General features: G+C 38.7%; 1 pseudogene; it reads right to left on the reverse strand.

Moving 5' to 3' along the window:
* Positions 1–438: 438 nt before the first annotated feature.
* On the reverse strand, positions 439–12,184 carry LOC120147960 (annotated as a pseudogene).
* Between the last annotated feature and the right edge of the window lie 294 nt (positions 12,185–12,478).

Below are 12,478 nucleotides of genomic sequence, written 5' to 3' on the forward strand. Positions count from 1 at the left end.
TTCCCTTCTTTTTTTGGAAGTTGTTATTGTCACAATGTACTTCATGTAAGGTTGGAGTTCGGTATGCCCACTCAACACCCATACATATAAAGTTCTTGTTCTGATCTTTATGTTTAAATTTGGGATCATGTTGATTTATTCGGTTCTTGTTCGAATCATTTTTAGTTTAAATTAGTTATGGGTCAGGTTAGACAGAGATTGTTGAGTTTTTCATGGTCAAATCGGGTTAAACCAATAGCAAATGCTGACCTCTGTTCTACAGACACCAACTCAGAGAGCTGAAGAATTTATGTGCACTTGATATAATATTTTTATCAATTTAATTACTTGGATTCGTTCTCTTTTCGACAACAAATGGAGCGATTATGAAAACAAGAAAAAGATGGCATACATATGTGGCAAGGACTATAGACACAAAAAATGATAACCAAAAAGGCACTATCTGCAACCTTTTAAAAGATAGGAAGAGGGGCCCGAGAAACTCACGGCTATTGGTGTCGAGGACTTCACGTTTTCAGTTTCCTTTCTTGGTGTTCCCATTCGCTAAAATCGAGGAGTCGGCATTCCCCCTGCGGACAAATCGCATACTAATTTCAACGATTTTCACTTATTAACAAAAGAGGAGAGTATTAAGCATGTTATTTTTTCAGTAATACCAAGATATTTGGAGCCAAATTTGAATGGCTCTCAAGCCAGTTATTCTCTTTGTCCACATGACAATTCTTGGAATGTCTTCCCTTTACTATTGATTCCGGAGTTACGTTTCCCAAAACCTCCAAGGCATCGGCGTAATTAGCAGCGGTATGCTCACTTAATTGTTTTATCAACCCGATGGCGTTGTAGCTTCTTTCTGCAGGGCTCAAAACGTATCCTATGTCCTGGAAAGAAAATAAGATTATTAAGAAGCACAAAAGAAGGTTAAAGTCTGAATCTATCTTTAAGGCTGAAAGTGTGTCATATACCTCAATTGCTATTTCTGTGTCAATCCTTGGGCCTGGAATGAAAGAGTTAATAAGCCAAGGAGACTTCCATGCGGACGGTGATTCAATACTTCTTTTGAATGGAGTTCCAGAGAATCTGGCAATCCATGTCAAGCAAACACATGCAAGAACCAATCAAATTTACCTTAGCATTGGAAGTAGAAATAAAAGAAAAGCAGCTCCTGACATAAAAGACACTGAATAGAAGGTCCTATAACAATTGTAATTATAACGGGGAGCAGCGGAAGCTCACATGTTATAGTTTTCAGTAGCAGCATTGATCCCGGCATTATCAGCCAAATTCTCAAGGGTCGCCGATGAATTGGTACACTGTGCTGCAGTTGCAGTAATTGAGTGGCCTTCACTGTTCTTTACTTTCAGAGTGGGAGAGCTAACAATTAAGCATGCATTTCCTAATAAACACTCAGAAGCAAGCCCTAGATTTGATGAAACAGCTCTGAAGCTTTTATGATGCTGATTTTGTGGAGTTCGTATGCCTGAAGACAATAATGGCCTGTCTGCTTTAAGACCAACACGATCAGGAGAAAGCGATAGTAGCTCATTTACATTATGCTCGATAAGAACTGCTGAAGGCTGTTGGACCTGTCAAAAGTAGAGAGGGAAAAGATTGGCATGATATATCAAAAGGAATGCTACGGTAACAACAAGAATGATTAAGACCAAGATTTTAAAACCAAGACCAAAGAGAAAACAGGGTACGCTGTACATAGAGCTATAGTCATCATACATGACTTGAATAAAATTTTGAAATGGATTTAAACTTGGCAACTTCACCTTGGGCTAGAAAACATCAAAATCATAGAGAGAGGAAAAACTCACAATTTTTTCGGAAGCATGAGCATAAGTTTTGTCCTTGGTATCAATACCATAGGCTTCATTTTTTATGTTTCCCTGGAAATTAGTTCCATCAGAATCTTTCTTTTGAGCTTCAACATCGAATGGCTCGGTGTGATCTTCACCATTGTCAAGTTCTCCTTGAAATTCTTGACACGGGTTTTCTTTTTCTTCATCAGAGGCTCTAGCATTGGTTTTATGTTCGGATAGAGACATCTGAGATGTGTTGCCAGTGACATTCTCATCAAACATGACATCCAAACGAGAGAAATCTTTTGTCAAACTGGATGTAATGTCAGTTTCCAGTCTTTTCTCCCTTCTTCTTTCTGATAAAGGCGATAATAGGTCGTGATGACGCTTCTTCAGTATGGATGGTGTGCCAGTAAAAGTTTTGGCAGCACTTTTAAGCACAACATCTGGACTGCTGTCCCAGGATGGCGAATCCCACAACCTAAATGGAGAGATGCAGTTCATAGAAGACATCATCAGCTGGCGAATACCAAGGGGACTATATTCTTGCTGCACATCATTTCCAGATGGTATAAGATCACAGCTGAAAAATGGGATATCCAAGCCTGGAAATCGAGGAGGCTCATAACATAGACCTTCGGCATCTTGTTCTGCTGGCAAATTTTGCTTATCATCATCAGCAGGGCAAGTTAGCAATGCATTTGATTCTGAACCAAAACTATTAACTGAAACCAACTTCTGAGAATCCTTTGCAAGGTAAGATTCGTCGAGTAGGTCTGTATCATCTGTATGATCATCATTAGTAAAGATGAAGCCATCATGTCCATTCATAGTAAAATCTTGCTCTTGAGTTCCAGAAGGTTGACCATTTAATTGACTGGTATCTCGGCTATACATAAGTGTACCATCCTCCACTGAAGGAAGTGAAGGAGATGCAGAAGACTGACAGCATGAGGTTGCCAATACCTCAGACCTTGAAGGAAGAGCGGCTTGTGAGGCTGGAGTATTTCCAGTTTCAGATTGTTGGATGACTGAAGGCTGACAAAGTGATGTACTTGCACAACCACCCAATTCGTCCATATTAGACCCTTGCATAAAATTTTCAGAGGCAACGCATCCATCATTCATCACCATTGAGAATAGGACCTTACAACATTCATCATCAATTATCAACATATTATCACCAAACTGGTAGGTAATTCCCACTGGAAGAGTACCCAGATTCACAAGTTATTTCTGGAACAGAGCAGTTGCCATCTTCAAAAGATGGGTAGTACTCTTCTGCACAAGGTGCTGGACTGCAATGCCTCTCGTTTTCCACACCAGGCATTTCAGTCAAGTGTAATTGCTCACCTGTATGTAAAGCAGCTTTAGCTAAATCACTGGCAGATTGAGAGCAACCAATCATATTCGACTGTTGACTGCATCCGACATGTCCTCTGCTTCTTTCATGCATTTGGCACCACTATCATCTCCATTGCTTTGCATCCTCGTAGAAGATGAAGGCATGGGCTGACTTTGATTTGCAATAAGTGGGAACTGAAATTGTTCCAGAAGGCCTAATGCTACGTAAGAATCCAACTTCTTTTTGACTGAACTGTTCCAGTGATTTTTTATGGCATTGTCTGTCCTGTTACTCATACAAAGATGGGAATAAAACAAGTTATCAGTAAATTCAAATGCAAAATAAATATATTAACTTCTAATTAACAGAGCAATCAGGTTTAGACAAACATCAGAGGATGACTTGCAGACTGCAGTTACAGGGGAAGTGGTAAGAAGAATCAAAGACATATACGTAACCCTGACGAAACATTGATGGAAAGGTATGGCCTCTAAAATAAGTACCTTCCTGGCAAGAATTTTGAGAGCTCTGCCCATCTGTTGCCAAAAATCTGATGAGCACGAATAAGAGCCAGCTCCGCTTCCTGAGTCCACGCCTCTTTCTTTATGCCAGGATTGAGATGATTGTGCCACCTACATCAGTACTTAGTTTTATGAGCACAAATGTAAAACAAGAAAATTTTTCCTTAATTTTGGTGAAAATATTTCATAAAAAAAATTGTCCACAATAAATTTCAACAACAAAATATGTCATAAATTCCGAGAGAAGTTATCCACAATAACATCCCAGAAGGAAAAGCTCTAAAAAAATTGTTAAATATTCAACAGGAAGAACAATTGTGACCAGGCTTTTTGCCTTTTCCCAGTAATTTTAAACCATCGTGAGGAAGGCCACATTGCAAGGTACAAAATTCCCCTCTTCATGGCCTTCAAAGAAGTTCTAAATGTAGCTGGATTTAAAAATATCATAATTAAAAGCTCCATCACACACCTTTCCCTGCATTGCTTTCCAATACGTCCAGGTAAGTGCTGAGCAATGGTTGACCACTTTTTTGGCCCAAATTTATTCACCAACTCAATAATCATCTCATCCTCCTGCTCATATTTTGCAAAAGCAACTTAGAATGTTGTTATAGTATCACGAAAACTTCTGCTTTTTAATAAAAGTCACTTCAAGGAACTGCTAGAAATAAATAAGTAGAAAAAGCAATCACCTCTTTTGTCCATGGCCCTTTAACAAGTTCTGGGTTCAAGACCTCTAGCCACCTGTGTAAGCACTGTACATCACTCCGATCCTTGAAACAATCCGCTGCAGATGAACCACCATATAATTAGATTGTTGGATATATGAACTGCAAAACTACACCGTTAACACTGACTGGAAATATAAACAGTAATTAAGAAGAACAAATTCTTAAACCGTGTCGTGGTAAGAACCACTGCCTTATAAACGAATTCGCCCCGATGTGTGTAATCGTTGTAGTAGGCGGACCGTCCCCCGAGGTTAACACGGTCGCTCCGAATTTCGTACACCCGAAACCGGAGTGGACTGCTGGTGGTATTGTACTTCTGATCGAAAGCACTCGAGAGAACTCACAGAGAGAACTTTAGAAAATACTTTGTAAGTGAATTGTGAATGTTTTTGAATGAGTTGAGAAGCTTAATATAGCTCTCTATTTATAGGCTAGAAATAGGGTTAAAATCGTCTATAAAATTTCAGGATTAAATCTCTTATTTGTAACAGCTGAAACGTCTAGATGAACCTAACTCAGAAATAGTCTAGGTTCATTGTATCATTATTCAGCTGTTATAACTCCCGAAATTATATCATGTAACCCCTGGAATTAAATCAAATAACTCCTGTAAATCCTGATATTAACAGCTTGTCTCCTCTGTACAAAGCTGTAAATCAGTCCAGGTACATCTTAACGTTTCTGATTTAATTTAGGAATAAACTGTTTAATTTCTGATAACAAATAATTCAGCTGTTATTATTTGAAATTCAAACAGTCCTCAGCAGCCTATAAATATCAGTTAATATCTTTCACATTTTCCATTTGTTTCTTTCAAAGAGAAATTCCTCAAGAATTTTCTCTAAAATGATAGTATCCGCGCGGACGTGTCAAAGACACGTATTACCATGACCACGACCACGACCACGACCACGACCACGACCTCGAACTCGACCTCGACCATGACCACGACCACGACCACGAGTCGAGCCGAGCCGAGCCATACCGAGCCGAGACGAGACGAGACGGACGGACAGCGGCGACGGTACGCGAGAGCCCCCTTGTTCTCTATCACTCAACAATGAAGTGGAATGTCAAGCCTTAAATACCATTCCCAATAGTGTTTCCAACACTATGTGGGATTGAGCATTACCAACATTCCCCCACTAATGCAAAAGAAATCTTCTGAAACTCGAAAACAAGCTTTCCAGAAGAGCAATAGCAAGATTAGTTGCTTAAGCACTAGTGAACATATCTGGAACTAGTACATAGTGATGATGAGCAATCCTTCTCTTAGATAAGTGAAACTAGTCTGGAACTTTCTAAGATCAGGGTAAACTCATAACACACAACTAACCCCTTCATCCACCTGAGTCCTCGATGTGTAAGATATATATATACAAAAGTATATATTTGGCCATCTTACTTCAGGATTCTAGTAAGTGTGCTAGAAAAATGGCCCAACATTTTTCATAGAAGGCGGCTAACCCTTCTCACTTACATAGGTTATTTCATCAAGTTTATCTCCACATAAACCACCCTTTAAAAAGGGATATGAAATAATTAAGAGCTTTTATAATAGCTCAACCTCAAAAAGGGTATGGTGACTTTTTTCAAGTTCATTATAAATGAACCACCCAAACTCTGGGCTAAGAAGTCATTAAGAATAAATATTCAACCTCATTTATCGGTAAATTCATCAAGTCTTTCTCACTAAGACCACCCAAAGCATGGGCTATGAATTTATTAAGAGCAATTAAGCTCATCCTGGGCATGCACATTATTCATCATAGGGATAGGCAGTAGGAATGTGCACTATGAGTCTTTCCATGGTTTCGTTTGACCACATGGAACTTAGATAACTAAGTTGGGTATCCACCATGAATTCCTCAACCAATGGGCTTTAGACCCATCCCTCTCGACGAATCTAGGACCAGCTTCGACTTAACCCTTTGGTAAGTGGATCTGCTAGGTTCATTTCCGACTTCACATACTCTAAAGAGAGCACTCCATTCTTTATCAAGTGTCTAACTGATTCATGTCTTATGCGAATATGTCTTTTCTTACCATTGTAAGCTTGGTTCTTAGCAACACATATCGCAGCTTGTGAATCACACAACAATGAAACTGGAGGAGTCAGTCTTCCCCACAACGAAATATCTGCTAACAAGTTTCTGAGCCACTCGGCTTCTTGCCCAGCTAGGTCAAGAGCTATAAACTCTAACTCCATGGTAGAACGAGCAATACAAGTCTGCTTTGATGATTTCCACGAGATTGCTGCTCCACCCAAAGTAAAAACATACCCGCTCGTGGAGCTTACCTCATCATTATCAGAAACCCAGTTGGCATCACAATATCCTTCCAGTATCGCAGGAAAGCCAACAAACTCAAGTTTCCAATCCACAGTACCCTTAAGATACTTCAGTAAGCGTTTAAGTGCAATCCAGTGCTCACCACTCGGATTATGAGTATATCTACTTAGTCTACTCACAGCATAAGCAATATCAGGCCGAGTATAGTTCATTAAGAACATTAAGCTTCCAATTAATTTAGCATATTCAGTTTGGGAAACACTACTTCCTTTATTCTTAGCTATATGTATGCTAGGGTCATAAGGAGTTCGAACAGGGACGACATCAAAACTATCAAATTTCTTTAGCACTTTCTCTATATAATGTGCTTGACATAAAGAAAATCCCTTCTCAGTTTTGGTAACTTTGACTCCTAAGATTACATCTACTTCTCCCAAATCTGTCATCTCAAACTTAGTAGACAAGAAATTTTTAACTTTGTTAATGGACTCAATGTTAGAACTGAAAATCAACATGTCATCAGCATAAAGGCTTATGATAACACATTCAGTTTCAAACATCTTCGAATACACACAAGCATCCGAACCATTCACAACAAAACCAAAACTAAGAATAGTTTTATGAAATTTCTCATACCACTGTTTAGGAGCCTGCTTAAGTCCATAGAGTGACTTTTTGAGTCTACAGACTTTGCCTTCCATACCAGGTGCCTCAAAACCTAGTGGCTGCTCCATGTAAATCTCCTCATCTAGATCCCCATTCAAGAAAGCAGTCTTAACATCCATTTGATGTACCTGAAACTTATGAATAGAGGCTAGTGCAAATAATGCACGAATCGTTGAGATTTTTGTAACGGAGAGTATGTATCAAAGTAGTCTAAACCAAACCTTTGAGTGAACCCTTTGACGACTAACCTTGCCTTGTACCGCTAAATCGAACCATCTGGCCTTAGTTTCTCCGGAAGACCCATTTGTTGGAGATTGGTTTGAATCCCTTAGGCAAGTCAACTAATTCCCAAGTATGATTAGACATTATCGATTCTAGTTCATCATTAACAACGCTTTTCCAAAAACTAGCATCGATAATCTTATAGCTTCTTCAAAATTTTAGGATCCTCATCTAATAGAAAAATTTGAGCTATAGGATCTGAAATGAAGTCTAAATCATTTATCTCAAAATAAAGGAAGTAATAAAGTCTGGTCCAAAAGAGGTTTCAACTTTTGCCTTTTACTTCTTCTATGCTCAAAATCAATTTGTTCAGAAGACCTAGCAGGATTACTAGAAGAAGTTGATGGAATATATTCTATTTGTGTTTCAATATTTATTCTCGGTTCCTTTAAAGGAAAAGTATTTTCAAAGAAAACAACATCTCTTGACTCACAAATAGAATAATCTTGTAAAAGCATGAATCTGTATGCAGCACTATTCGTAGCATACCCTATAAACACTGCATCAACGGTTTTAGGTCCGATGGTGGACTTCTTAAAGTTGGCAAGCCCACTTTAGCCAGACACCCCCACACTTTCAGGTATTGTAAATTAGGAGCGTATCCTTTCCACAATTCATATGGAGTAGAATCTAATTTCTTATGAGGAACTCGATTCAAGATATGAGTTGCCGATAGAATGGCCTCCCCCCACATTATTAGATAACCCGGAACTTATTAGTAAAGAATTCATCATCTCTTTTAAAGTTCTATTTTTCCTTTCGGCTATACCATTCTGTTGAGGAAAATAGGGGCTGATGTTTCATGAATTATGCCATTCTTTTCACAAATATCTTTTAAGAAATTAGATCCATATTCACCACCTCTATCAGATCTAACCCGTTTGATTCTCTTATCTAACTGATTTTCAACTTCTGCCTTATAAATAAGAAAGAAGTTTTCAGCTTCATCTTTAGTTCTTAAGAGATAAACTTTTGTATATCTTGAATAATCATCTACAAAAGTTATGTAGTAGTGTTTTCCTCCTTTACTTTTAGTGTTTCTAAAATCTACTAGATCAGTATGAATGAGTTCTAACAGTTCAGTCTTTCTATTAGAAACAGTCTTAAAGTGAGGTCTAGTATGCTTAGCTTCTACACAAATCTCACATTTGTTAAATCTAGTTGTGTCTAGTTTAGGCAGACTATTCATATTCATTAATTTCTTTAAAGCATGAATATTCACGTGTCCTAATCTAGCATGCCACATATCAATGGATTCAACAATATAAGCAGAAGTGGTAGCTTTATTTTCATTAAATTGAGTTTCTATGACAAATAAACCATTGCTTAAAAACCATTTCCCCACATAATCACCATTTCGGGAAAGTACAAGTTTATCTGCCTCAAAAACTAACTTAATGTCTGCCTTATTCAGAAGCCCACCACTTATCAGATTTCTACGCAAGGCATGTACATACATAACATTATTTAAAGCCAGAGTTTTACCAGAAGTCAGTTTGAGTAAAACCTTGCCTTTGCCTAGCACTTCAGAGCTGCTAGAGTTCCCCATATACACACGTTCACCAGTGTTCCCATACTCGAACTCGGTGAAAAACTCCTTCCTTGCGCAGAAATGCTTCGAAGCGCCAGTGTCAACTACCCATTTGAACTGTTCTCCACCAGATTAACTTCTGAGACCACCGCAACAATGATCTCATCATATTCTTCTACAACGTGCATCTGTGGCTTGTTGTCATTCTGGCGGTCTGAGCGGTGTTGGCATTGGTAAGCTTTGTGGCCGGGTAAACCGCAGACATAACACTTGAACGTCTTTCCTTCCGGTTTGGCCTTTCCTGACTTCTTGAAGTTGGTAGCCTTCTGTGGTTTCGTCTTCTTGTCTTGATTCCCACGTTTCATGATCTTCTTAAATTTAGACTCAACCAAGTTAGCTCTAAAAGATAAATTACTCATAGAATTAGTAAGCTTATCCTTTAAACGGTTGGCTTCTTCAATCTTCATATGGCCCACAAGTTCTTCAAACGAAATGTCTCTCTTCTTATGCTTAAGAGAGTTACGGTAGTCAGACCAGGACTTGGGCAGCTTCTCAATGAGTATATTGGCTTGCAACACCTCACACATTTGCATCCCTTCAACGATGATGTCAGCGACTAAGTTCTCATAGTCATGGACTTGATCCATTATTGGCTTGTCGTCTGTCATCTGGAATTTGAGCCATTCGCCAACAACGTACTTCTTGATCCCCGCATCATCCGTACCATACTTCTTGTCGAGAGTGTCCCATATTGACTTGGCACTCCTTTCTCTAAGGAACATATCAAATAGTTTATTTGACATGTGGCTGGGCAGATGTCCTTCTCGTATTTCTCGTAGGTAGCGAGAGCGGCGGCGGTAATTGCTAAGGCATCATATTGAGGACCGCATCCGCATCATTACCGGCAGCTGGGGTTGACGGCATGGTAGGTGGTGGCTTGAGCAACACGTAGTCAAGATCAAGTTGCTCGAAGAATATCAGAATTCTTTGGGACCACCTTCTATAGTTCTTTCCATCAAGTGCATCGAGCTTGGAAAGATCGGGAATGAATTTGCTCAAAGGTGTCGACATGATTACAGTTTATGGAATTCGTTTCTAAATTATTGGATATATGAACTGCAAAAATACACCGTTAGCACTGACTGGAAATATAAACAGTAATTAAGAAGAACAAATTCTTAAACCGTGTCGTGGTAAGAACCACTGCCTTAGAAACGAATTCGCCCCGATGTGTGTAATCGCTGCAGTAGGCGACCGTCCCCTGAGGTTAACACGGTCGCTCCGAATTCCGTACACCCAAAACCGGAGTAGACTGCTGGTGGTATTGTACTTCTGATCGGAAAGCACTCAGAGAGAACTCACAGAGAGAACTTTAGAAAACACTTTGTAAGTGAATTGTGAATGTTTTTGAATGAGTTGAGAAGCTTAATATAGCTCTCTATTTATAGGCTAGAAATAGGGTTAAAATCGTCTATAAAATTTCAGGATTAAATCTCTTATTTGTAACAGCTGAAACGTCTAGATGAACCTGACTCAGAAATAGTCCAGGTTCATTGTATCATTATTCAGCTGTTATAACTCCCGAAATTATATCATGTAACCCCTGGAATTAAATCAAATAACTCCTGTAACTCCTGATATTAACAGCTTGTCTCCTCTGTACAAAGCTGTAAATCAGTCCAGGTACATCTTAACGTTTCTGATTTAATTTAGGAATAAACTGTTTAATTTCTGATAACAAATAATTCAGCTGTTATTATTTGAAATTCAAACAGTCCTCAGCAGCCTATAAATATCAGTTGATATCTTTCACATTTTCCATTTGTTTCTTTCAAAGAGAAATTCCTCAAGAATTTTCTCTAAAAAGATAGTATCCGCGCGGACGTGTCGAAGACATGTATTACCACGACCACGACCACGACCACGACCACGACCTCGACCTCGACCTCGACCTCGACCTCGACCACGACCACGACAACGAGCCGTGCAGCCGAGACGAGACGAGACGGACGGACGGCGGCGATGCACGAGAGCCCCCCTTGTTCTCTATCACTCAACAAGGAAGAGGAATGTCAAGCCTTAAATATCATTCCCAATAGTGTTTCCAACACTATGTGGGATTGAGCATTACCAACAATAAATAAGTAGAAAAAGCAATCACCTCTTTTGTCCATGGCCCTTTAACAAGTTCTGGGTTCAAGACCCTTAGCCACCTGTGTAAGCACTGTACATCACTCCGATCCTTGAAATACTCCGCTGCAGATGAACCACAATATAATTAGATTATGCAGAACGACGCACAAAGGGCTGCCATGCCACTTTCATTCAAAACCATACCTATCTTTTTCCAATATTTTCCCTTGAAATGTTGAACAGCTTTGCACAGAATCTCATCCTGGAAGTCCATACAATTATGTTGTCAAATTGAAAAATCATTTAAGAATATGTATATACATGCAATGATTGACAAAAAAATACACCCGCATATCTAAATGGACACCAACACTAATTGCATTGAAGGAAAAGAGCAGCAGGACTAGAATTAATGAATACTATAACAAATAACACAACGAGAGCAATAAAGTTGCACAAAGGTGTTAACTTATAACAAAATCCAGGAAACAAACTACTGAAAGATAACAATACCTCTTCAGCTGTCCATTGTCCTTTAGTAGATCTTCTTGTAGGACCAGTAGTCCTCCTATAGAAGGAAGCACATCCAAGAACCCCAGTAATGGTTTCAAAACTTTTAGGTAAGATGAACTAAAAATAATAAATACCATGAATAAGTCGGATTCTTTGAGTACCATCTCTATTGCTGAGCCCAGCCGAAGGAGTAGATACGGTAGTGTCACCTTCCATAGTTCCTTTACGGATGAATAAAGCTGCATACCTCAATGCCAACTCTACGACACTTCTCTCAGCAATATGCTCTCAAAATCATTCAAAATCAAATCTAACTATAAAGTTCCTCCCCCACAACTGGGCAACAGAACAAACTAACATAAAAACGAAAAAAAAGATACAGTAAAATCGTAACTGATAATTTGATAAAATAAAAATAAAGATAAATAAGACACAAATTTTATGTGAAAAACCCCCTAAAATATAGGGTAAAAATCACGGGCAATGGTAGAAGAATTTCACTATGAGAAAATATGAATTATAACTTTTCTCGATCTAACAAGGAGAAAACAATGATAATTCTCTCTTGATAAAAAGGAGAAAATAACTCTCAAGAAAACTTTCTAAATTATCTAGTATTGAGAGAAAGCTAGAATGATTTGGGATGATTTTGAAGATAAA

This window comes from Hibiscus syriacus, unplaced genomic scaffold (genome assembly GCF_006381635.1).
Source record: "Hibiscus syriacus cultivar Baekdansim isolate YM2019G1 unplaced genomic scaffold, ASM638163v2 tig00110945_pilon, whole genome shotgun sequence".
Taxonomy (NCBI): domain Eukaryota; kingdom Viridiplantae; phylum Streptophyta; class Magnoliopsida; order Malvales; family Malvaceae; genus Hibiscus; species Hibiscus syriacus.